The sequence below is a fragment of the Lactuca virosa genome, chromosome 5 (genome assembly GCF_052849685.1).
Source record: "Lactuca virosa cultivar CGN04683 chromosome 5, Lactuca_virosa_CGN04683_v6, whole genome shotgun sequence".
Classification (NCBI taxonomy): domain Eukaryota; kingdom Viridiplantae; phylum Streptophyta; class Magnoliopsida; order Asterales; family Asteraceae; genus Lactuca; species Lactuca virosa.
Window position 1 is genome coordinate 179,492,342 of NC_136430.1, and position 27,411 is coordinate 179,519,752.

The 27,411-nt window shown below is 35.7% G+C and overlaps 1 long non-coding RNA gene across 13 annotated transcripts; it reads right to left on the reverse strand.

Annotated features, from left to right (window-relative positions):
- Positions 1-23,255: 23,255 nt before the first annotated feature.
- LOC145115699 (uncharacterized) lies at positions 23,256-27,025 on the reverse strand. 13 transcript variants are annotated; one of them, XR_013711677.1, is made up of 9 exons: positions 26,494-27,025; positions 26,129-26,194; positions 25,800-25,861; positions 25,611-25,650; positions 24,982-25,527; positions 24,771-24,897; positions 24,594-24,694; positions 23,954-24,226; positions 23,256-23,801 (listed from the first exon to the last, which is right to left on the reverse strand). It is a non-coding gene; the product is annotated as an uncharacterized LOC145115699 (long non-coding RNA). The 13 variants fall into 13 exon arrangements; XR_013711675.1 differs by lacking the exon at positions 23,954-24,226 and having other exon boundaries at positions 24,982-25,098; positions 25,382-25,527; positions 26,494-27,007; XR_013711684.1 differs by lacking the exon at positions 23,954-24,226 and having other exon boundaries at positions 26,506-27,020.
- Positions 27,026-27,411: the final 386 nt, after the last annotated feature.

Sequence of the window (27,411 nt, forward strand, 5' to 3'; positions counted from 1 at the left end):
TCACTTTCAATGGGGGTGTAGTGTCTTGGAAGAGCTCTAAGCAAAGTGTTGTAGCACAGTTCACTACAAAGTCATAATACATCGTTGCTTCAAAAGCTACACAAGAGGGGTCTTGTATGAAGAAATTAATTGGAGATCCAGGCGTGGTTCCTTCCATTCAGGATCCCCTAAAAGTCTTCTGTGAAAATGAGGGTGCTATTGCCTTCAAAAAAGAACCCAGATCACACAAGACGACCAGGCACATCAGCCAAAGATTCAACTTCATTCGGTACAAAGTTGAAGAAGGTGAAATCAATATTCGTAAAGTTCACACTGATTAAAATTTGGCGAACCTTTCACAAGGCCCCTTCCTCAAGCAAAGTTTGAAGTTCATGTTCGAGGAATTGGTCTTCGCTATTTTATTTATTGGCTTTGATATATGTATGAGTATTGAGTAATGGAACACTTTGTAATGTCATCTAATGTAATGACTATGATATATATGGCATATGATCTTTTCATTAAATATTTGTTGAGTTCTTTATTAGCATGTTTAATCCTTGAGTAAATTTATTCACTCTAAAATCCATAGTCGGTTATTATTGTATGAGTAATAATGAAATAAGAGTAATATGAATTGGAATGGTTGACAAAGTGTTGTAACTAGTTTCATAGGCACTTGATAGAGAACAAGTATTGGATGACCCGTTCAGCATCACTTCATGAATCCCTGTCATGAATGATAGCTCATAAAATGGTAAAATCTGCATATCCTTAACTCATGAGATACATATATGCGTCTTGAGTGTGGGGAGTGTTATGATATGATATAGTCAAATGTTGTTCTTTAATCAGGCAGTTAAAAAAACTATTATCGGGTATCAATAGCTGATTAATCGGCGATTAATCGCTTGGCGGCCTTGAACTAATTACGATTAGGATCTTTGGTGGAAATTGGTCAAAATCAGTCAAACTTGGGCTTGCCGGTCCTCAGCGGTCATAAGCGGTAAATATTTAAAAATTTAAAAATTTTCAATTTTCAAATATTACACCAAAATTTTAAATTTTCAAATTTTTGAGTAATAAAATTTTAAAATATTATACTAAAGTTTTCAAAATTTGAAATTTTAAAATTTTCAAATTTTCAAATACTTACTTTTTTAGGAAATATTATTTTTTAAAATAATTTTATTAATAATTTTGGGTCTCCGATTAATCTCCGCTTAGTCCGATTAATCGCTTATTGTCCGTTGACCACCGAGCTATCGTCGAACGATTTTTATAACCTTGTCAGGTATGATATAAACCATGTAAAAGGTGTATGTAGTCATGATGTGATTTGTTCCTGTTATTTGTTAAGAGTTAGACATCTAAGACCATATGTATACTTGTACACTTGCATGAGATTGACTGCGATCTATATCTCATGTTCAACATAATGTCTATAGCAAAGAGATAACTAATAAACTTACCTTTTACACCAATTGTATCCTTGGGGTTATCCGAATTGGGCGTTGAAAGAATGACACAAATTCGTATGTTTATGGGGACAGTGAAATGTTGTTAGACGTTGACTACTATCTATATCAATATAATATGAGTCTTGTGCAAGTGGGAGATTGAAAGATCTAATACACTCTAGAGTCATATATATTACAATGATATTGCTAATTAACATATGATCCTAAGGGTCACATTAACAACAACTTGATACAATTGATTGTTTATTAGAAATTGATTTTAATAAACACTCATGAACTCTTATATTAAATTGGGAAATATTTATTTCATGGATATAATTATTTTAAAATTACAACTAACACATTATTTCATATAGAATGAATTAACATGTCATGTGCAACTTTTTGGACTAGATAAATCTTTTTATCTTTTACCAAAAAGATCAACTTTGTATCTTATAAAAGAGTTTATAAAAATTTGAAAACTTGTACTCTTTTTTGTCACCAAACCTATAGGTTTGTTAGGGAACAAGAGTAAGGTCTTTTGATTTGTTTAATCAAAAGATCATCCTCTAAGAGTGCATGAATGGACATGATAATTAGCTAGGGACTTGTTGACCAAAAAGTGCAAAGAACTCTTGGATAAGGACCTTGCTTTAAGACCGTAAGAGAGGCTTTTGATTATGGTCATTCGTACTTTTCAATTTCGAATTTCAAGCACTCTCCCTCTCTTATTCTTTGATGCTTTGAGTCTTGAAGAATTAAGTTACTTGCATTTCACTCTCTTGGATCAAATACTTGGGTATTTGTTTCCAAGAATAAGAGCTTACATAGAACTACCATTCTCATCAAGTTGGTGCATTATTGATATCTCATTAGATCCATATTCTTCATTAAAACTCAAGCCTCCCAAGAGGACTTAAAGGAAAACAAAGGTTGTTATCATCTTCATCCTTCTTTGGTTGTGTTTTAATCTTTCCATTACTTGCAAGAAGATCATTGGTGGGTTGTAAATTTTGTTATGCATTAAATTTTCTAAGTCATGTATTTGCCATATTTATGAATTTTATGAAACTAATTTTGAACATAAACCCAACCATTACCCAATATAATTTATTTAAATATATGAAAATACGTACATGAGTAAATCAAATAAAATCATAGAATTCATTTAATACATATATATCAAGTAATATAGATAATATGTACATATAACATTCAATCAACTAGATACTTTATATCTATGTGTAAGTCGAAAGTAACTATGTACTCACTTGTTAAAGTGGATGACTGGAAATTTAGGTAGCACTTCGCTTCAGCACTTAGCGTTTTCTTTGATATGGCCTAGGTTCAATTATCACTAAGTCTTGGCTTATTATTTCTTGATAACTAATGATGGTATAAATTTCTCAATAATCCCAATGTCTACCGATCTATAGCTAATAAGAGACAACCATGTAGGATCACATCATAGGTAGGGTGTGTTTGGTATATAGAGTATACTGTTTGGAAATCCTACTTTAAACACCTCACTAATTCCAACCTAGACATCATCCTTGTAGGTAGATCAGTCAATAATATAACATTAGATTTACTAACATATCTTATTTATAAATTCAAAATAACGACTATGAACTTAAATATAATTACACTAAAATAATATAAAGCATAATTTAACTTACAGAGATACCTAGACAAAAGTCTGGAAATTGCACTGACGTAGCTTCTATTCGAAGGCTAGTACTTGTCGAGCACCCAGGTCATAGGGCTTCGCCATAATACTAATTCTAATAAAATTTTGGGCTAATACGCGAAGAATTTTGAGAGGGAAACGAGTTAAAGGTGTGGAGAATGAACTGGACTTCGAAAGCTATTTAGACCCGAAAAAGGAAGTTCACACGATGTACCCTGGTAGGGCACGCTGCGCAAATGGACGTAGAGGGTGACATGACGGTCATCTAATTGTAACATGTGGCGATATTTAGGGGTTGTCATAGGCACGTCGCACGCTGTCTTTGCGGGGCACAATTTTTTTTATAAAATCTTAGCAAAACTCATATCTTCTTCATACAAGCTCTGTGTTCGATGAGTTTTATATCCACGTGTCACTATCGACGAGATCTACAACGTCCGTTAAAAAATCATAACTCTCTCGTCTGATATCCGTTTCCGACTGTCTTTATATTGTCGAACTCCTTTTAACGAGATCTTTGATTCTCATTTTGATTGTTTCAGCTAAAAATCAACCATTCTCAAATTCGATCTTCGTCCGCACTGTTGTGATGAAACTTCGAAAAATAAATACTTCCTCATATGAAGTCAGATTTAGTCATTCTCTATGTGCATGTTCTCGGTTTTACGATTACTATGACTTTTGTTTTTATCACTTATGCTAATAAGTGATTTGTCTCTAATTCACTATTTATGACACTCAATTCCATACCAGGTCGAACTATAAACTTCAACGATTCATAACTTCTTTGTTCTAATCCCGAGTTGAGCGTTCCTTATATCCCTAGAATCATCATCACGACTACTTCGACTATCGTCAAGGTTATTCTTCCTACTTATTATTCTAGTTAAGACATGTATTTTATTTCTTATTTTATTATATCATTTTAAGCACATATACTACATATAAATACACAAAAAACACATAATACTTAACAATTCTCATCATTTATTCTTAGAATGGTTACAACTGTTGTAACACCCGCAGATTCGGGCTAGTCAATTTAGAGACAATGAGCATCAAAAATGAGTTTTTGATGGAAGATTATTTCGAAGGAGTAATCTTAACCAAGATGTAGAATATGTCACAAGGGTTCCGTACATATAAAGAACGCCGAAATCCGAGTTATAACGAAGAAGTTACGGCCCGTCGAAGTTTCGCGACAGAACCGACACGACACTGCGCGACGTAAATAGTGAATTTACGATAGAGGACTTTTTATCCTTAGCGATCTAAACAAAAGTTGTAGTATACGTTAAACCGAGAGGTTGCATAAAAAGAACGCCCAAATCTGACTTTGTGTGAAGAAGTTATGATTTTCTAAGATTTAGCTTAGCAGTGTACAACCCGAAACTCGAATTTTAGATCGAGTGTGTTTTTGGCCAACGTGACCTAAATGAGAATTGAAGATCTCATTAATAGGAACTCAATGACAAAAATATAGATGATAACAGAGTCCGTATGTAGAAGTTATGAATTTTACGCGGTCATTTAACAATATAACCTTCTCATACTGTTAAATTCAAAATCGGTCAAGAATTAGCCGACGGAGAAAAATGGAAAGTTGTAGATCTTATTTTTACCTACGCGTGGATATAAAGAATGTCAAAAACGGAGCTTGTATGCGAAAGTTATGAATTTTTGAAAATCGGTTGTTTTAACCCCTGTGCGATGCCACGTGTCTGCACCAGGCTTTGCCTTGGTGCTCAATCCAGCTCATGACGTGAGCATTAGAAACTCACGACGTCAGTGACCCCAATCCAGCCTATAAATAAATGTTCGGGGGAAGCCTCATTCCTCACCCCTTCACCCATTCTTTCTCTCTCTAGAATCTCTCTCTAACCCCCCAACCCCCCCCCCCAAAAGCCTAGGCTAACTCCCTAGCACGAGGCGGAAGCCCCGGAGCGCCCGACGGCTCCGAGAAGAAGAGCTTTCGGCTCAAAAGTTTTGCCCCCGCAGAGCCCGGTTTCCAGCGAACCTCGCTGTAAGTGAGCTACGTCTGCCCTATCTTTAGTATAGCTTATGTTTCAATATAGTAATGTTATTAGGACCTTATAATAAATATTTGGGCTATTATTATGAGTTATATAAGTTTTGTTATAATATCTTCTTAACCACATGCGGTACGGGGAATCTGGTTTGAAGGGCCGCTTGGGTTGCTGGATTTCAGAAGTGTTATATGCCAAAATGGTCCTACCCTCTGGTGTTTCATGTTTGGCCCCTGTCTGTACATAGTGGGTGAAAAGAATTATGTTAACGTTGATATAATAATAATAATAGCAACACTATTAATTAGTCTCGTCGAACATTAGACTAAACTCTAGTGGTAATGATACTAGGTTTTGTCAAAAGAAGTTGTTCTAAGTAAACGAAGTGCTGTCCGAGTACCGAGTCACCACCTTATCAGGTGAGTGCATAGTTACTTTCATCTTACACATAGATATGAAGTATTTTATATAAATTACGTGTTATGTGTGCATACTATCTTTATACTAGCTATCTATGCTGGATGAACGATTTTATGCATGATGTTAATGACTCAAACTGTATATGTATTTTACATCTACAAAATATGTTGGGTAAAACATGGGTAGATGAAATATGAGTTGGATGATGAGGTGAGAGGTGATAGAGACCATGGGATAAGGGTGAGAGGTGAACAATGAGAGAAGCCTTTTACCCAAGTGTTGGCCCCGTCATCTAGCAGAGTATGGATGACAACCACAGACTATTCTAGACAGTCCAATGGAACAATAGCAGGCTCGCAACCTGTAGGTATTGTGAACGATGTGTTTACCGGTGTACTCGAAAAACCCATTGACATGTATTGCGAGTGGACTCTCGAAAATGATACTGTCAATAAACAAGATAAACCTTGGCGACTATGGAGTGAGCGCATGTTGAGTAAATCCTGGCAACGATGGATTTCATGCCTATTCCTTAGGATAACCCTTAGGAATGAATGAACGAGGAATAGCAGATTCTTAGGGTAGAATAAAGAAGATAATGGGGATGGGTAATTGGGTTGATTGTTTTGATGTTTAAACATAATAATTATATTATTGTGGGTTGAAAACCCTATATACTCACCAGGTTTCCCAACCTGACCCACTCAAGCTTATTTATATCACAGGTGTCGATATGAAGTTACATTACACTGAGAGATTAAGGAGATATAAATCACTAGTGATAATGAATGTAAGTTGTGTTTATGCTTATGTTTCTGTATTGACAATGACATCCCAAATGTTTTAAAATGAATAAAAAATAAATTTCTTCGGAAATGCTTTGATAACGTATTTATCATGTTTTACTGGGAACAAATTCCGCAACATTTTTATTAAAAGTGGTACTCTGATTTTTATAAATCATAAACATAATCGGTATTTTCTGGCCGTGAAAATGGCGATCTCACAGTTGGTATCAGAGTATTAGTTTAAGCGAACTAGGAATAAGGATTTATTTCTAGACTTAAACTTAGAATGCTAAGCGATGATCGTGAGGAGTGTGTCTAATATATTTTAGGTAGTACACCTGAATAGACACAAGCACTAGCTTAATTAAGGAAGATGCCTAAAATGCTTTTATGTGCTAAATGATTTGTGATTTATAAACGTTTAATTACGGTATTAGAACTGACATGTAACTTTTCGGAGTGATAGGGAGAATTACACGTCGATCGTAAATAAAATCTTCTCTATCTAAATTCTCGACAGTACACATCGAACGTCTGACCTTGGTGTATAGATCGACATGTTGAGCACTCGAAGCGGATTTAGAAGTGGAAACCCGCAGCCCCAGCCACAAGTGATTGAGCATGCACCAGAAGTAGCAGTTGCACCTGAGCCAATCACGATGGCAGGGGTATAGGAAATGGTGTGGATAATGTTGGATCAACAGATGGAAGAAAGAAGGCGTTTACTTCAAAAAGTAAGGACGAACTTACTATGCCAGTACGCCAAGCAACCACTTTGAGGCAACCATCTGGGTTGCTAAGTCTATCGAAGAAATGATCAACGATAGGATCGCCAACAAGGTTAAAGTTGGCAAGAAGAGGAAATTTGAGGGGTCTTCAAGGTCTAACAAGAACAACATGTTCTCAAAATCTGGAGGAGGAGGTGAAGCAAAATGGTGTAACAGGTATGGAAGGAAACACAACGGGAAATGCCCTAAGGAAGTGACCTGCTTCAAATGCGGGAAGACTGGTCACTATGCCCACAAAAGCTCAACCAAGGAGGAAGTTTGCCTTAAGTATAGTAGAGAGGGACACTTCAAGCAAGATTGTCCGATGAGAGCTACAAGGCCCAATGTACCGCTGAAGCACTATGAGAGATGCGGCGAAGAGGTGACTTGCTACAAATGTGGAAATACAGGGCATTACGCCAGTAAGTGTGCATCCAACAAGAGGGTGTGCTACGGATGTAACAAAGAAGGGCGTTTATCTAGGGACTGCCCGATAAAAAATGAAGCAGCAAGAGCGAATGCACCTCCAAAGCCAAAAAGCATCCTTGACGAAGCCTCTGACAATGCAAGGAATCAGGAGTGAGGACGGATATCCGAAGATCAAGTTATGAAGTAGCCATGTAGATAGTACTACGTAGGGTAGCCTATTAGAGGCATCGTATAGGATGAACTTGAACGCCTATGTAATCGTTTCAAGAAATAATATAAACCCTGGTTTTTTTATCTGATGTGTCAAGTTGTTATGTGATTTTCTTGTATGGTGAATTGGAAAACTGCGAGGCAATACTTGGGATGAGTATGAGTAGGTGTGAATGGTAGTAGAGGCCTATACTACCGGAAGCACAGACTCGCACTTGGATCAGGGAAGGTCACAAGGTTACCAAGAAGCTAGTAATAAATTTCGTTTTATTCAAGTATGTCGTTACCATCGTTTCGGTATGACTAAGAAGATGATTGTTATTCCGACCCTAGTGGTCATATCAAATCGAGTACGACTAAGACGAGTATGTTACGTGGTTCAGAGAGCCAAGGTCGATGGAGCATATGACTTAAACCAGAAGAATGAAATCAAAGTGATCAATAGAAGTATCGCGCTCATTGTTAAAGAAGTTGGTTGCTAGAAATGCTACATGTTAAAATGTGATTATATCACATTAGAACATGAAGGAAAATATATTCCATTCCGGAATTTGACTCTAAGAGACTTGAGTCTAAGCGTTGTGACACACGATGAGTGGTCATTGGAACGTGGCCCATTGGTCTATTGTGGAAATCAAATAACTTATCTTAAGTTTGCTAAGAAGAAGAAGGAGTCTCCAGTAAGGATTAGGATTGTGAATCGAAGGTCATAATTAAAGGTCTAACATGAGATAGAGAGCAGGAGCGAGATCGAGCACCGCCTGCGGTCAAGAAGTCCAAGAGTTAGATACTCATTCAAAGGAACATAGAACTTAAAATTATTACCTAGGATGAAGAGATAACATATGGAGTCATTATACAACCCTGTTTTGTTGATGATTCCGGGACGTAATCATCCTAAGGGGAGATAATTGTAACGTCCGCAGATTCAGGCTAGTCAATTTAGAGACAATGAGCATCAAAAATGAGTTTTTGATGGAAGATTATTTAGAAGTAGTATTCTTAACAAAGTTGTAGAATATGTCACAGGGTTCCGTACATATAAAGAACACCGAAATCCGAGTTATAACGAAGAAGTTATGGCCCGTCGAAGTTTCGCGACAGAACCGACACGACACTGCGCTACGTAAATAGTCAATTTACGATAGAGGACTTTTTAGCCTTAGCGATCTAAACAAAATTTGTAGTATACGTTAAACCGAGAGCGTGCATAAAAAGAACACCCAAATCTGACTTCGTATGAAGAAGTTATGATTTTTCTAAGATTTGGCTTACCAGTGCACAGCCCGAAACTCGAATTTTAGATCGAGCGGATTTTGGCCAACATGACCTAAATGAGAATTTAATATCTCATTAATAGGAACTCAACAAAAAAAAGCGAACGAAAACGGAGTCCGTATGTAGAAGTTATGAATTTTACGCGGTCATTTAACATTATAATCTCCTCATACTGTTAAACCCAAAATCGGTCGAGAACTAGCCAATGGAGTCAAAAGAAAAGTTGTAGATCTTATTTTTACCTACGCGTGGATATAAAGAACGTTGAAAACGGAGCTCGTATACGAAAGTTATGAATTTTTGAAAATCGGTTGTATTACCCTCTATGTAGGATGCCACGTGCCAGCACTAGGGTTTGCCTTGGTGCTCAAGCCAGCTCACGACGTGAGCATTAGAAACTCACAACGTGAGTCTCCCCAATCCAGCCTATAAGTAGATGGTCGGGGAAGCCTCATTCCTCTCCGCTTCACCCATTCTTTCTCTCTCTAGAATCTCTCTAACCCTGCACCCCCCCCCCCCAAAGCCTAGGGTAACTACCTAGCACGAGACGGAAGCCCCGGAGCGCCCGACGGCTCCGAGAATAAGACCTTTCGGCTCAGAAGTTCTACCCCGCAGAACCCGGTTACCAGCGAACCTCGCTGTAAGTGAGCTACGTCTGCCCTATCTTTAGTATAGCTTATGTTTCAATATAGTAATGTTATTAGGACCTTATAATAAATATTTGGGCTATTATTATGAGTTACATAAGTGTCGTTATAATATATTTTTAACCACTCGCGGTACGGGGAATCTGGTTTGAAGGGCCGCTTGGGTTGCTGGATTTCAGAAGTGTTATATGCCAAAATGGTCCTACCCTCCGGTGTTTCATGTTTGGCCCCTGTCTGTACATAGTGGGTGAAAAGTATTATGTTAACGCTGATATAATAATAATAATAGCAAGACTATTAATTAGTCTTGTCGAACATTAGACTAAACTCTAGTGGTAATGATACTAGGTTTTGTCAAAAGAAGTTGTTCTAAGTAAACGAAGTGCTGTCCGAGTACCGAGTCACCACCTTATCAGGTGAGTGCATAGTTACTTTCATCTTACACACATATATGAAGTATTTTATATAAATTACATGCTATGTGTGCATACTATCTGTATACTTGCTATCTATGCTGGATGAACGGTTTATGCATGATTTAAATGATTCAAACTGTATATGTATTTTATATCTACAAAATATGTTGGGTAAAACATGGGTAGATGGAATATGATTTGGATGATGAGGTGAGAGGTGATATAGACCATGGGATAAGGGTGAGAGGTGAACAATGAGTGAAGCCTTTTACCCAAGTGTTGGCCCCGTCATCTAGCAGAGTATGGATGACAACCACAGACTATTCTAGACAGTCCAGTGGAAAACTAGCAGGCCCGCAACCTGTAGGTGTTGTGAACGATGTGTTCCCCGGTGTACTCTAAAAACCCATTGACATGTATTGCGAGTGGACTCTCGAAAACGATACTGTCAGTAAACGAGATAAACCTTGGCGACTATGGAGTTAGCGTCTGTTGAGTAAATCCTGGCAACGATGGATTTCGTGCCTATTCCTTAGGATAACCCGTAGGAATGAATGAACGAGGAATAGCAGATTCTTAGGGTAGAATAAAGAAGATAATGGGGATGGGTAATTGTGTTGATTGTTTTGATGTTAAAACATAATAATTATATTATTGTGGGTTGAAAACCCTATGTACTCACCAGGTTTCCCAACATGACCCACTCAAGCTTATTTATATCAAAGATGTCGATATGAAGTTACATTACAATGAGAGATTAAAGAGATATAAATCACTAGTGATAATGAATGTAAGTTATGTTTATGCTTATGTTTCTGTATTAAAAATGACATCCCAAATGTTTTAAAATGAATAAAAAATATATTTCTTCGGAAATGCTTTGATAACATATTTATCATTTTTCTATCCTACTCGTTTTCTTGGCCTGACAGAAAGTAGGAGAACTTAATCACTACCCAATTGGTATTTAAAACATTATGTGTCTTAAGTAGTTCTGATACAAAGTTCATTAAAATGTACTCGCACTTCCACTCAGGCATTTCCGATCATTGGAGTAAACCTGCTGGTTTCTAATATCACTGAACTAAGGCGTCCAGATTTGGTTCATAATGTCCAGCGTTCTATCATTTCTAATCTTGATTCTATTATTTGTTCCCTACAAAGCTTCGTTCTTGATATTTTTCTATTTTTAGAGACTCGAATCGAGCTTTCTTATGTATGTGCGGTAAGGTTAGAACTGATAGTCATCATTTAATGATCGCAATTGACAAGGTTTGGCTCATTTTTTATGGTTCAAGACATCTGTTGCCACAACAATCTTGTCTTTTTGTATTAACACACATCCGAATCATTGATGATACACATTGTGATATATGACAAGTTTTCGGTTCCTTCAAGTAGAGATAGGATTGGTGCGCTACACATCATAGGTTTCAACTTTTTGAAATGTTGATTCTTGCTTGTGCTCCTAGATGGACTTTGTTCCCTTTGGTATCCATGCATTTATTGGTTTGGCTATCTTAGAGAATTTTTTGGCGAATCTCTAGTAGTAGTCAGCAATATCAAGGAATTTGCACACTTCTGTTGGCGTCCAATGCTTCCTAGTTTCTTGATTCTATGATTTTCTGTGGGATTCACATGTGTTCTTTTGTTGGTAAAATTCCAGCATCCATTTCTTGCGAAGGAGTAGTTTCTTAATCCTCCAATTTTTATCAATTACTTCATTCTTTGAGAAGAAATCTTTACTTAATCCTCCATATCCGAGAAAATCCTTTACTTCTTTGGGATAAGTCTTCACTTAATCTTCAAAATTGGATTAAATCCTTCACTTCTTGTGAAGAAGTCTTCGCTTACTCTTCCACATGTGATCAAATCCTTTATGTGATTTTTGTGCAGTTTGCTTATTTTTTCTTGAATCTATGATGGAGTTCACTAATGAGGAGGCTTTGTTGTTGGTGCTACACTCGGGAATAAGTCCTTTCGAAACAAAACTTGTTAAACTGGGGTATGTTAGGTAGAACTTCAGGGAGTACATCAGGATAGGTCTCACACTCAAGGTATGTCTTTGTTCTCCCTATTCTTTTGTCTACTACATGTCTCAAACAAGCATATTGCTTCATGTGTAATTACTTCTAAGTGTTTGATTAAGAGATGTGGTCAGGGTTACAATCATTTCTAACAACGTGAAATGTAAGACATCAATTCATATAACAAGGAGAAAATTTCGAAAGCCATAAATGTACAATTTATATAAAAGACGTGTTTGTTATGTGTTAAGATCAATTTAGTAGAATTTTGTAAGTAGCTTTCCGACAGTTCACTAGTCGTCCCTACTCTATCGGTTTTCTCTAGTATAATGGATTTCTGATTAAGCATGTGTCTACTATTTATTGTTTCATAAAATTATTATTCATATCTAAATAAAACGTACTTCAACATACGAGTAGTTAAATGAGAAACACAGCAGTCACTGCAGATAGTTCTTTGAATTCATCTCCTGTTCTTAATCACGATTGCTCTTGCTCCAATTTTACTTCTTGGATTATTAGCTTTTGACAGTTCCTCCTAAAATTCCCGATTTCACCACATCTATAACATGTTTTTCTCCCAATAGTGCCTATAATAGTACTTTCTCCGGCCTTCGTACTATGGTTCGCTGCTGCAGGTGTTGGGTTTTTGAAAAAGTTACCAGTGTGCCCCTCTTTGTTGCACATGTTGCATGAGTAGCATTCGCCAGTGTGATGGTGGTTGCACTGGTTGCATGACGGTTGTTTGCTGTCATTTGTTTTCCATGTTGGGGTTTGTGTGGTATGAATGTATATGTTGTTTTGCTTTTTCAAGGGTTTTGACTTGAGGTTCCTATGGAATTATCATCATAATTCCTTTTATTTTCCGCAGCTCTTTTAGCATTCTCTTTCTTGATCAGGATCTCTTATTGAACCCAACGGTTTGTTAAAGTAATGGCTAATCTCTTGGAATAGTCGTACGTGTTGTGTCCAAGAGATATAACCATTTCGCATACTGGTAAGATCAGACCTTTTATAAACTTATCGACCTTCTTTTCCTCTAGAGTTACGAAACTCGGACATAGCGTTACAAGATCATCGAATCAGGATGTATAGGCTAAAAGTTCTATTCCTTTCTTGGTTAATCTCCATAGTTCTTGTTCTAATTTCTTTATTTCAAGCATGGGACAATATTTTCCTATGATCATTTTCTTAAGTTCTTCCCAGGTTGTGACATAAGCTAAGTTAATGCCAATAACTCTTATATATTCGTTCCACCAGGAAAGAGATGTGTTCATGAAGGTGCATGTAGCAAGCTTAACATACTAATTTTCTTCACAATAACTGATATGGAATATTTTTTCCATCTTCTCGATCCACCAAGTTAACCCTATGACTCCTTCATTGTTGTACAAGGATTTAGGCAGGTAGTTTGAGAATTCTTCATTAGTGTATGCCCCTGGAACATCATTATTACTTCCATAGATATTGCTTCCAAATCTACCTTGTTCATGGTGTGGTTCCTGTTAGCTTCATTTGTGACGAAGGTGTCAGCTACATGTTGTTCGATCATTTTTTCAATCGTAGTTGCGTCAAGTTAGAAATTTATCTTAATAGGAATGATAAATGGGAATAGAGTTATAATTAAAGAACATTTTAGAGAGTGTCAGTTAGAAATTTATGGGACTATTTTTCCTATTGAGCTAAAACCGATTACCACCCGAGAATTTGATTTGATAGTGGTGATGGCTTTGTTATCACTCAATCATGGTCATATTTTGTGTGATGATAAGGCTTCAGTAATTAAAGCTCCACATGGTTCGCACATCAAAATATATGGTGAAAAACGTTGTGAAAGAATCCTTGTGATCTCAATAGAAAAAGTTCAAAAGGGTATTAATAAAGGATGAACATTATACCTTGCATATGTGATGCAATCGAGTTTAGAAAACCTAGAAGTATGTGAAGTAGAGATAGTTAGAGTTTTTCCTGAAGTATTTCCGGACGAGTTTCCAGGGGTACTGCTTGATCGACCGATAGAGTTTGTTATCGATTTAATACCAGGAATAAGCCATCTAGCTCATATACCATATTGGTTAGCACTGTTAGAAATAGTAGAGTTGAAGATGCAATTGCGAAAGTTGTTGCATCGTGGGTTTATAAGACCTTGTTCGTCTCGTTGAGGTTCCTTTATCTTATTTGTAAAGAATAAAGATGGATAATTGCGTATGTGTATTAATTAATGAGAATTGAATAAAATCAAAATAAAGAATCGGTACACTTTACCGTGAATAGATGATTTATTTGATCAAATGCAAGGGGCAAGTTTCTTCTCAAAAATTGATCTACCATCGACGTACCATTAAATAAAGGTGCGAGAAGGGGATGTATTTAAAACAATATTTCATACCCATTATGATCATTATGAGTTTTTGGTAATGTCGTTCAGATTGGCAAATGCACTTGCGACTTTCATTGATTTAATGAATAGAGTGTGTTGTCTATTTTTGAATAACTTTTTCACAGTGTTTATAGATGATAATCTCATTTACTCAAAGATTTGGGATGAGAATAAAATCCACCTACAACAAATATTGGAGCTCCTTCAAAAAGTGGAGTTATATGCGAAATTCTCAAAATGTGAATTTTGGCTAATAGAGGTTCAATTTCTCAGACATGTTATCAGAAAAGCAAGGGTGAAGGTAGATCTTATTAAAATTAAAGTTGTTATGGAATGGGAATCACTGAAATACACAACAGATATATGTAGCTTTATGGGACTATCAGGGTATGCTCGTGGGAGCGATTAATTAGTGATGACTTGTCAGGAAGTCAGGCATGTACTTGAAGTCTTTTACACTTAATTTACGGATTTAGGATTGGTTGAAATTCATGATCGGGATGTTTTGGGTGTTCGTTCTGCATGGTTTGTTGGTCTTTTTTTAGTTAGGGATTAGGGGTAGGTACCACAAATGAATGACCATCAGTCCTTAGGTATGGTTCTGGAGTTTAGAATAATGGGTTCTCGGTCTTGTGAGGTATATTGAAGGACCTAGTTTGTAGTTACATTTTAAGAGTTTCCCGACTTGTATAGTTTCGATGTATGTTGGGTTCGACAATTCGGAAGAGAATAAAAGTTGTTGCGATTGAGTATATCCAGGTGATTTGGTTGTTTGTTGGCATCAGTTAGTTTCCAAGTGGTCTCTAAAATTTCCTTTATGAATTCATTAATTTTATGTAGTGGTTGGAGGAAGCATATGGACTGTGATGATGTTGTTTTCAGAGATTCTAACCGAGATGGATTTCGAGGACGGAATCTGATTTAAGTGGGGGAGAGTTGTAACGCCCTGTTTCATGTCTAGCCATTTTGAAATAGGGTTATTAAATAGTTCGGATGATGATTTCATTCAAGGATAACTTGGAATGCAAAATAAGTGGAGTTACTAGTTAAAAGGTATTCATAGACCGAAGGAGATGAATTAGATTAATTGAAACGAGATTCATTGTACTAAAAGATTGATTAATCACATTAATAATAATAATAATAATAATAACAACAACAACAACAACAAAAACATTTTATTAAAACAAATTGGGTATATTTAGTATAGGGATAAGATTTTAATTTCAAGAAACCTTTGTTATTAAAGGGAATTGAGCTTAGGGTAGGATTTATAAACATTCCAAACTTGAAGGAACATATTTCACAAGTTCAAAAATTGCATTGTCTTGTTCACGTGTTCAGGACCTACGACATTGGAGGTTGTCGAGGTCTGATTTCAGCTTCATAACCAACAAATCTCTTCCCTCATTGTTGCTGATATTAGTGCAAAATCGAGAGTGTTAAAGTTTAGAGTTTTTAGGAAGAAAGTGAGGTTGCCAAGCTATTTTCTCTAGTTCTACGATAATCCCATGGTATGAGCTAGCTTCCATGAATTCTCAACTTGTCCCTCGACCCTTCCATGTTGTTGACGAAGTCAGATCCTCCTCCGACAGCCTCCATCTCGCCTGGGAAAATCCCAAGTTGTGGGATTTATGGCTCCAACCTGTTTTAGTCACTTTAGATAAGTCCTTGACCCTTATTTCTCTTGGTAAAAACTTTTTCTAGTCCGTTAAAGACATGAAATCTTGTTTGGACTACTGGAACCAAGTAAACAAGCTTGGAATGACTTAAAAGCCTCTTATGCACACCATTCTCCAGATTTTTGTTTTTAGACCTTATTATCGAGTTTCAAGGTTTCTAAACTCTTTTTAATTGTCTCCAAAGGTGAATTTTAAGCCTATTTACACTTTAGATCATGTGTGAGAAACTTGAATCAAGAAAACATCTTCAAACACTTTGAAATTCTCATAAGCTCTAATATTTTTGAGATTTTTAAAAAACAAGTTCATTTCACATTTTTAAGCTCTTAGATCTAGTTCATACAATGTTTAGGGTTGCTTAAATTAGTTCTTGACTCCCTTAACTTTCCTTTGTGTTATGTTGGTGTCTAGAACCAAGAAACGACACCCTTTTCCCGAGTTTTGTCCCGAAACTCTCAAAATGAAGTGCTACACTATTAGTTCATGAAATCTATGTTTATATTAAGTCTTAATGTTTTAGACATAATCAACATTACATATATCAACTTGGTTGGGGGTGTGTATGTATAAAACGAGAAGAAAGTTGATTAGGTTTATGTGTGTGTATGTATAAAATCTAAGCTTATGTTGGAATAATACATACCAAAATATAGAATATAAGATGCATAAAATATAAATGTTGTACAAAAAAATAGTTCAAGAGAGTCTCCAAAAGTAAAAGTATGAATAAAGTATCGTATACATGTGATCTAGAAGTCATCTAAGTAGAGTTTTCTAGTATAGGTTGTAGGGGATCAAAGAGGGAGAAGTCCATCTAGCCCGTAACGGTAGTGATGTTAAGATTCTGCTTGCTAGATTTAGGTGAGTCTTCTAACTATACTATGTAGGATACTAGATGCTTGTTTTCTTTGTGACTCTTTCATAGTTGTATATATGTATGTTGGGCAAGGCCCGTTGGGTGACACCCATTATATTATTGCGTGAGGCCCATTGGGTGAGACCCATTATATTATTGGGCGAGGCTCATTGGGTGAGACCTGTTATATTATTGGGCAAGGCCCGTTATATTATTGGGCAAGGCCTGGGTAAGACCCGTTTTATTATTGGGCGAGGCCCGTTGGGTGAGACCCGTTATGTATGATGGGCGAGGCCAGTTATGTATGTTGGGCGAGGCCTATTATGTATGGTGGGTGAGGCACGTATTGGTATGCAGTATTCTGGGAAGCTCACTAAGTATTGTTCTTACGGTTTCATGTTTTAAATGTTTCAGGTACTTCTGGTTCCAAAAGGAAATTCTCGGCTTGATCGCACTGCATCCCCTTGAGCTTTATTTTGCACCAGCTTTTTACGATTCACTCTGATGTTTGACAATATGATACATTTTGGTTGTCTTTAAATGAATGAATGAATATTTTGGGTTGTTTAAAAATGAAACTTTTAGTTAGTATTTTTGGGATGTTACAAATTATAAATTATACTAAAAGGTTGTCTACAAAAGTTTGCATTAGACTCATTTTATAGTAGTGAGAAAACCAGCAGAGTATTATTGTATTGGATGTTGATTTCATGTAAAATGATTAGTAGCAGAAGAACACCCTTACAATTGTGTTGATTTTTTACCACTTTTTTTATTATTATTTTCCCCTTGTTGTTAGTTCATGAATATTGAGCATTAGTGGCGAGTTATGTTGTATCGGACAAGGAGTCTAGGGTTTCTTCGTGTTACTGTTGGTGTAGTACCATGCAAAAGATGCAAGAGATGCCTTACACAATTATTACATTACCCATAGTTAATTTTGGTAAGTTCATAAATCCACCCCCAGTTTTCAAACTTATACCAAATTCACAAATATATTGCGATAAATATTCAATATTATGCCTTTCTGGCAATTAATGATTGAAAATCAATGGATATTTACCAAAAAATTTAAATCGTCAATAGCAAATTTGTGCATGTGTTGCGGTTCTCACATGCTTATCAAAATTCATTCAAGTGTCTCTAATATGTTGTAAAACTCACATTAATTTTAAATAGAAAAGGAATTCAAATATACTTAAAATGCAACATCGCAATTCATGTAGGACAATGTGCTAATATGATAACACCTGGTGTCAGTAATCCAGTAATAAACCAAAATAAGCTTTCGGACAAAACATTCATAAAACTGAATATTTATCAAGCTTTCTTAGACTTGTAGATTTTAACTGAAGGGCATGTTAAAATATAAATATAGGCACAATTGTACATTATGTTCATTAATTATGAACATCATTGCGCTAATTACACCATTTCATGTTGAAAGGCTGAACCATGAATACGGTATACTCAACCTAGAATAATTACAATGTCAAATGATGAAAGATAATCTCACTTAAACAAGATAGAAAAATATATCAAATGTTTTTCCAAAAAACAAATAAAATAAAGAGGATTATTTATGTTTACCAAAAGATTTCTAGTCAAACCATATTTCAGGTGTTGTTTTTTCTTTTTGAGATCGACGACTCAAGTGTTGTGCTCGGCACATGTTGAATAATTAGATTTACATTTAAAAAAAGCTATACAACTATTGTGGCCATTTACATAAAAGAGCCCGTTAAAAAAATTACAAATAAAAAATCAAGTTGCACTTTATTCATCAAGCAATAAAACTGTCATTTTGCATAACCTTTGGGCTCTATTTGAAAATATGTACAATAGTAGGGGAGGTTGATGCAAATCACCAACGCCAGAGATCAGGGTTATAGGGTTACGCCTACACATTTCTTAACCATTATATATACGATGTTCAGGTTCATTTCAATACAATTTCACAGCCGCTGTCATCATCGACCATATCAATCTAGATCACAATCGTTTCTTACATATCTGGAAATCATGCATTGTTTTCATTAAGTTATCGATTTTTGTCTTTTTTTCAGTCGTGAAAATCATGCACATAGATCAAAAAACTGGTCGGTATCAGTTAGGTGTCACTCACACTCTACATTGATCTGTATTTTGTTGATCTGGATAGCCTGTCACTCACACTCTACATTGATCTGTATTCTGTTGTCAGCCTAGTAGAATCAGATCGGTATCAGTTAGGTGTTCATACACTACTAGAAAACTAAGGCAACAGCTACGACACAATCCGTAGCTATATAGTAGGTATAAGGCGATACCTACAGATTTGCTACGGAAAATGCCCTGTAGCATAAATGCTCGTGAGAAATTTATACCTACGGAATTGCTACGGACTAGCTACAGAATAGCTACGACTTTTTCCGTAGGTATAGTACCTACGGAATAGCTACGGAAATACATAACTACGGATTTCCTACGGATTACCGACGGAGCCCACTTTGACTACCATTGACTTTATTACCTACAGATTTCTTACGGATTTTCCATAGATAATCCGTAGGTAATTATTTTTAATTTAAAAAAAAAAACAGCAAATAATTATTAAAAAAAATCAAGTTTTTTATGTTCAAATTATTGGAAAAACCCATTACATTAAACTTATAACAACCACAAAACAAATAACATTATAATAAAACTAATAAACCTAAAAAAGTATCAAATACAAATACATATTACTAATGAACATTGTCTAATAATACATTAAATGTGTCTAATAATACACATTAAAAGTGTCAACTACAAATGTTTAACTAAATGCTTACAAACATAATATTGAGAATTATTTGGTGGATTACTTGGCAAATTATTGGATAAGTTGAATCGATAAAGGCCGACAAGTGTTCTTCAATTTGAGTTTTGAATCAAATGCCTCCAATTGTTCCTGTTTCAACACACCATAATCAATGATCACATAAATACAAATATAGCAATGTACTTTTATTTATTTGTTTATTAAAGCCATAATTGGGAACATTTTTGAAAGTACAACGCTATAAGTAAGTCGTTATAATAATCATGTATATCTTGCATTTAAGAGGCAAAATATACTGAATTTAAAGTAGTTCATGGTAATTGCAGAAATCATAAAATAATAGCATGACCAAAGGCTATTGAGCAATATATTAGTGAAAACCTAACTCATAAATGCATAGTAGTTACAGAAAAGTTTACTTGATCTTACCGAAATGCAAATAGAGTCCTTGGATTATGATTTTCTTTCCAACCACTTAAGCAAATTTAGTTGCAAGTTACCCAATTGGCTATATGTGAAACAATAGATATTGTACCTGTACATGGAACCCAAACTATTCCATAAGCATAAACTTGCAGGAAAAAATCAACTTAAGTAATAATAGACCATAAACATAAGTTGGATTTAAAAGCAATCATTTTCTAGAATTTATGCAACCCACAATCGATATGGTGGTGTGTTGATACTTGATTCACAATAAGCATTTTATGCAACCTACAACTTGAACAACCCTAAGAACATCAAATTCCTCTCTTTTCATATCTAAGATTCGAATTTGATGCTTCTAAACAAAAACTCATAGCTCAATAACTCGATTTTTTATCTCCTCTACAAAGAAAGTAAAAAGGATGTTACAAGAATCTTTTAAATCAACATCTACAGGTCTCAAGCCACTATTGTAGCATCTTTTCCATTTTCAACCTGTAACAGAAAAAACAGATATAAACAAAATATCCACTCCCAACAAAAGAAACATATATAAACAATAAATACACAATTAACTTAATAAAATTTTCAATAAATCATGTCAAAGAAACTGAAATACCAAGGAGTAATTTGATTCCTAGATTGATACCAAAAAGATTAGGGCTTACATTCATCAAAGAAAGTAGGAAAATAAGAATGGAGGGAGGCGACAGTTGAAGCAGATATGGTGGAGAATGGCAGTGGGACAGATACAGCGGCCAGGTCGACGGTGCTTCATGCTAAACCGGTGACAACCGGCTTCTTCAGTGGGTGGTGGCGTCGGCGACAAACTGAACCGACGACGGTTGCCAACAATGACGACCATTCGTGGGAGATGTGAGGCGGGACGCCTTGTAGGGAATTAAACCCTAGAAGAAATCGAGCAAGTGATTAAGCATCTACATTACATTCTTCAAATTAAAAAAAGAAAAAATCTAGGGTTTACCTTTGTAGGAGAAGAAATCGAGCAAAGAGGGGTTATGCCGGAGGAGCTATGCTGTCGGAGAGGGAAGGAACGCCGGAAAAGGGGTGAACGAGCCGGAGAAGGGACGAGCAACGAGGGGTGGTTTTGGGTAGCGTTCACAGAAGACGAAGGTGGGAAGACAGAAGCGAGGAGTGTAGGAGTCGATCGCTAAAATGGAAGCGAGGAGTGTTAAACCAGTAAACGAGTAATGGATCCCGTATGTGCACACGGCTTTATGAATGATATTAATAGCTATAAGTTGGTGAAAATAAAGATAATCATGTATAATAGAGGTGTGAAAAAAACGGAGCGAAAAAAACGACGTTTGGTGCTCGAAAAATCGAAAATAAGAAAAATTCGTAGCTAATCCGTAGCTAATTAGCTACGGATTAGCTACGGAATTCTAACGGAAAGCATATTCTGTAGCTAATCCGTAGCTAATTAGCTACGGATTAGCTACGGATTTTCTTATTTTCGATTTTTCGGGCACCAAACGTCGTTTTTTTCGCTCCGTTTTTTCACACCTCTATTATACATGATTATCTATATTTTCACCAATTTATAGCTATTAATATCATTTATAAAGTCGTGTGTACATACGGGATCCATTGCTCGTTTAATGGTTTAACACTATAATGCTTATGAATACGTACACATACATCTCACAAACACGTATACATACACATATACAAGTACACATATACCACAACTCATTCATGTATATAAATATACATATACAAACATAATCCATCACAAGTTGGTGAAAAGTATAGGCATTATAATGTAAAATTGTGAAACGAGTACTTGATCCTGAAGGGGCACACGACTTTATGAACGATATTAATAGCTACAAGTTGGTGAAAATAAAGATAATCATGTATAGTCGAGGTGTGAAAAAAACGAAGCGAAAAAAACGACATTTGGTGCCCGAAAAATTGAAAATAAGAAAAATCCGTAGCTAATCCGTAGCTACTTAGCTACGGATTAGCTACGGAATTCTAACGGAAAGCATACTCCGTAGCTAATCCGTAGGTAATTAGTATCCGTAGGTATTCCGTAGCCATTCCGTAGCTAATTAGCTACGGAATAACTACGGATTTGCATTTGTAGCTATTCCGTAGCTATTCCGTAGCTAATTAGCTACGGAATAGCTACGTACCCGCATCCGTAGCTATTCCGTAGCTATTCCGTTACTAAACTAGGGCATCCCATTCTATAGCTGATCCGTAGCGATTCCGTAGCTAATTAGCTACGGAAATTTTCCGTAGCTATTTTCCGTAGGAAAACGCCATGTTTTCTAGTAGTGATAGCATTTCAAGAGTTGGTTTTGTGGGTTTGTCGGAGGCCCATGTATCTGATGCTTGGAAAGGTAAATTTATATAACGTTTCCTTATGTAATTGTTTCGATTCCAATAAATTTTTACTGCTCAACTTTCCAATTTATGCTATATCTAGTAACGTTTCATTCGTCTAAATCTGACATCTAGTTCCTTTCTTATTGAATACCGTTTGGAGATTATATTTGGAGATCCTGACGGAAGTTGCAGATCTGATCTGTAGGTCTATACATGCTTATTCCCTAATATCACTAAAGATGCAGATATTTGGGGATCGAGTATTAGATCTTTTTAAAGCAAAAAAATCTGATAGAGATTTTAGTTTTAGTGATTTTAATTTTTGAACTCATAGCTTTCGCAATAAGTTTTTTGTGTCACAAACCAAAAAAGTTAACTAATCTTCATTCTAATAAACAGGATGAACTAGTAAAGGATCCCCCGCTTTGCGGGGGTTGGTAAGTTTTTGATGATTTTCTTCCCATTATCAATTGCCTCTGCTGTGGTTTTGAAATATATTGACAATATTTGTTAAGAATTAACGAGGAATTTTTCATGTTTTCACTTGCTATTTTTGTAATGAGTTGGGTTAGAAGACGTTCATGCGTATATTTTTTTTAATCGGGAGTATGCAGAAAGTGACGTGAAGTCTTGTTTATTTGATGTGAAGACGGAGTTCATTACATTCGTTTAAACCTACCGGATAAAAACATTGATAGAAAGTAGGTCTAGTGTTAGCTTCTACTTATCCGACGCCTCCTTCATTACATGTTTGTATTTTCCAATCCTTTTGTGGATTGATTCAAGCATAAAGGAGATATTGTCTTGCATGGAGAGGTCCTCAACTTTGGCCTCTTCAAGTATGTTTTTCAGAATTTCATAACTCACGTTAGTGTACTCTGTTTTGTCTTCTGCGGCAAATCCTTCTTCAATTCTGGTTTGGACTGCTTCCATGAAATCTCCTACCTCACAGAGGTAGGCGATAAGCACCTGCAGGACGTTAAAGTAGGTTGTTGTTTGTTGAAGTGAAATATGAGAAGCTAGCTCGCATCCATACAGGGAACATAAATAAGGAGATACATATGGCCTCCTAAATCCCCTGTAGTCCTTGTAAGCATTGAACCGTCTCCCACAAAAGTGCTTCATTCCAACGACATTTGTCCTTTTAGTCATCACCTGCGCACAAAGTTTCACAAAGCCATGTCACAAAATAGTATCCTACTTTTCAATGTCCTTTTTCTAAATTAATATTCAAAATCAAGGGCTAAACGAATCATGTCTTTCTGGTGTGAAGGGATTAAATGAAAGATCATGAAATTGGTACTTACCTAACAAAGTATCAGTGTTTTTTAGGTTTAAGGTAGGGGTATTTTGGTCATTTTGAATTTTTTTTAGTGGAAGTGGTGGCTTTAACAAAATGGAAAGGGTAGTGGAATAAAGAAAGAAATCGAATGACTATGTATGGTTTTGACTCTTGTCTATTTACATCTCTGTTTTTGTTCTTCCTTTTGGCCTCTGGGCATTTTGCAGTCATGATATCCTAATGGTTCCCATATCTGTTGAAACGATGCAATTCTATCTCCTAATTTCTCCATTCTAACCTGCTTAAAACATAGTTTATATATAAATGGTCAGACGACCATTAATCCATACACAATGCTTTGTATGTTTTAGTTAACACCCTTAATAATAATGTTGTGTGCCAAATAATAAATAGGAAAAGAACAATCACCAATTAGTTACTTAGAGCACGAAGGTAAGTTATAGAAAAAATGTAAATAAATTAAGGTCGGTTTTATAAAATTATCAACTGACTAAAACTACACTAGAGCAAAAGAAAACAACTTACTTCATGGTGGACATGCTCATTAAATGCTACAAGGTACAAAAAAATTTAAGAATTTGTTCATAGTACATTGATATTTCTTGCATTTAATCATTTGAAATATTATTCACTTTTTTCACTACCTCTCTCAATAAAAATATTGTCAACGTCCCATTTGAATATCCTTGAAGCTCCTCTTGGTCTAACGTGCTATTTCCATCTTTATCAAGGTCAAGAAACGTATCTACACATGATTTTTTTTTCTGAGTTTTGAAATAAGAAAGTTACATGTGTTGAAATCAAATATTAAATAAGCTCACCACATATTCGTTGTGCAGATGCTAGTGAAAACCAGTTCTCGGTGTTTTCGGCATTACCTTCTTCACTTTCCTATTTATGCAAGCCTTGTGAATAAAATAATTCTTCAAAGATGAACAATGTAAGGACCTAAAGAAAAATTTAAATATAAGATGTACCATATTGAAAATTGTAAGATTTAAAAAAAAAGAAAGAGAAATAAGAGTGACAAACCTCGCCTACTGGAATCACAAATGCAGCTATGTGGCAATACATTTGAACAAATTTTGTAGGCATGTCACAAAGCTAAGCCAAATTAGGAATAAGACCTCTGATATAAGCCTCCATTTCCTGTCATACAAATATACAATGTTCATAAAAATTAAAATAAAACTAAAGTTTTAAGAAACATGATTAATTTCTAGTAAGTTAATAATAATGAAAAAACAATACAAGCTTCTCCTCAAGTTCACTCACATCAATTCTAGCTTGAGTAAGAGAAACTTGTACATTGTAAATAATATGATTTTTTTTATATTAAAAGTTATACTTCTACTGGAAATTTGTGTAAATTTATATGTAAAAAGTTACAGGTAACAAATTATATTTCATAGAATCTCATCATGCACATTACGTTCAGATAAAAAGGAAGAATGAGAATCCTTCCTGATTCATCTTTTCCAAATTTCATGAAATTTGAAGGGCTGAAGAAACAATAACACTTTCAGCCATTTTTTCTGTACATAGAGAAGCAATTTGGGAAAAGTCTTCATAAGTGACCTGTAGATTAGTTTGAGACAATAAATAGTTAAATTTCACAATATAAGCAAAATAAATGTGAACATTTTTGTTTAATAAAGTACCTTTTCAGAAGCAGTGGCTTCATGAAGCAGATAATTTTCTCTTAAGGTAAGCCACATAGCATCCAAGTAATCAGAATTTAACAAAATATCAGATTGCTTCTTCAATTAAGAATAAACAAAAAAAATAAAGCTAATGATAAACAAATCTACATCAAGACAACATATAATTGTTTAAGATTATATATACACCTTTAAAAACGATACCTTGCCAACCTCTAAACTGTATGTCTAATGGAGTCATCCTCAAGTTTCTGAACAGATAAGAATTAAAAAGTTTATCAAAAAAATGGATCAAAATTAGTATGTGAAACTTATGATGACATCGAGAATAGCAAAATATTATATGTCACTATGCATATCGAAATTACTTCATAGCTAGTAATACATAGTGACAGGTGTAAAGTACATGCATTCTTACATTCATATTACCAAAAAAAAAGTGGATAGATGATGAACATTCAAGGTCTGTGTGTTATGTGTGTGCTTTGAATTGCAGGTATTGATCATTTGCCCTATACCTTCTTTTTTGTCTGAATTTTGGAATATTTTTGAGCCGGATTTCACCTTGTTATTGATCATATTGTCTACAACAAAGAAGCTTTGAAGTTAGAAAAAATCAAAACCGATTAAGAACATATGTTACATATATTCATTTCTACTATCTTCGCATGTTAAACACACTTGAATCAGGTAATCCCACAAACTTAAAAGCAATGGAATTCGTAATTGAAATGGAGATATTTGAATTCAGAAAGCTCGGAATCCAAGGGGATCAAACCGAAGAATCACACAAATTATAACCCTAATTGAGATTATCAAGTGGAATTACAATCAAAGCATTAAGCGAAAGAAGAAAGAGTATTACTATTGTAATTACACATACCAAAAAACTGACCAGAAGACGCATGAGCAACATTGGCTGAACATTATCAGGTTGTCGCTGCTCTCTCCGGAGGAAGATGGTGGCTTCAGCTGGTTTCAGATAACCTCAAATCCGTTTGCGGCTCAACATCGGTAACAGATTATCCGACCAACGTCATCCGGTAGAAGCGCCATCGTCGCCCAACCGGCGCCAAAAACCTCAAAACTGTGAAGTCTTCGCCGATTGTTGAAGATGTTCGATGAAGGTTAGAGGTGCTTGTTAACAGCGACGTCAGGTGCTAGTAGAAAAGACAAGGAGGCGGCGGAAGACTAACGGGGGATGTTGCAGAGGAGCTATTAGAAGAGAGATGAAAGGGATGTTTCAAATGTGTACCTATGTTAAGGCGGTGGAATATCTGTTGCGTTAAAATTAGAACAATCGGGAAGAGGAAGATATTGAATGAGAGAGTCGGTGGGGAAGGATCCGGCTCCGATCGGAAAGTAAAAACTGATTGGATGTTAAGGGAGGCAGGGCCCAAACTGCAAATCCCACAAACATCTGTGGCAAAATTCAGAAAAGCGAAAAGTAAAAATTGATTGGATGTTAAGGGAGGCAGGGGCCAAACTGCAAATCCCACAAACATCTGTGGCAAAATTCAGAAAAGCAAAAACTCACTGTGCATAAGCGTCCTCACAATTTATTATATATATAATTGGATGGCTGAGAAGAATCCTGAGATGATGGGACAAAACCTTTGTATATTTCAGTAGGGGAGCGTAAACAAGAAAGAATGGCTCCCCTGTAAGTTGCATAATCATTAATGATGGTCAAAACATTAATGATGGTCATCACATCTTCATGTTAAAATCATTAATTTTTAATATGTGCAGTTTGCAGTTGTCAAGTTTATTATGGACTCATTATAGTTTTACGGGTTAA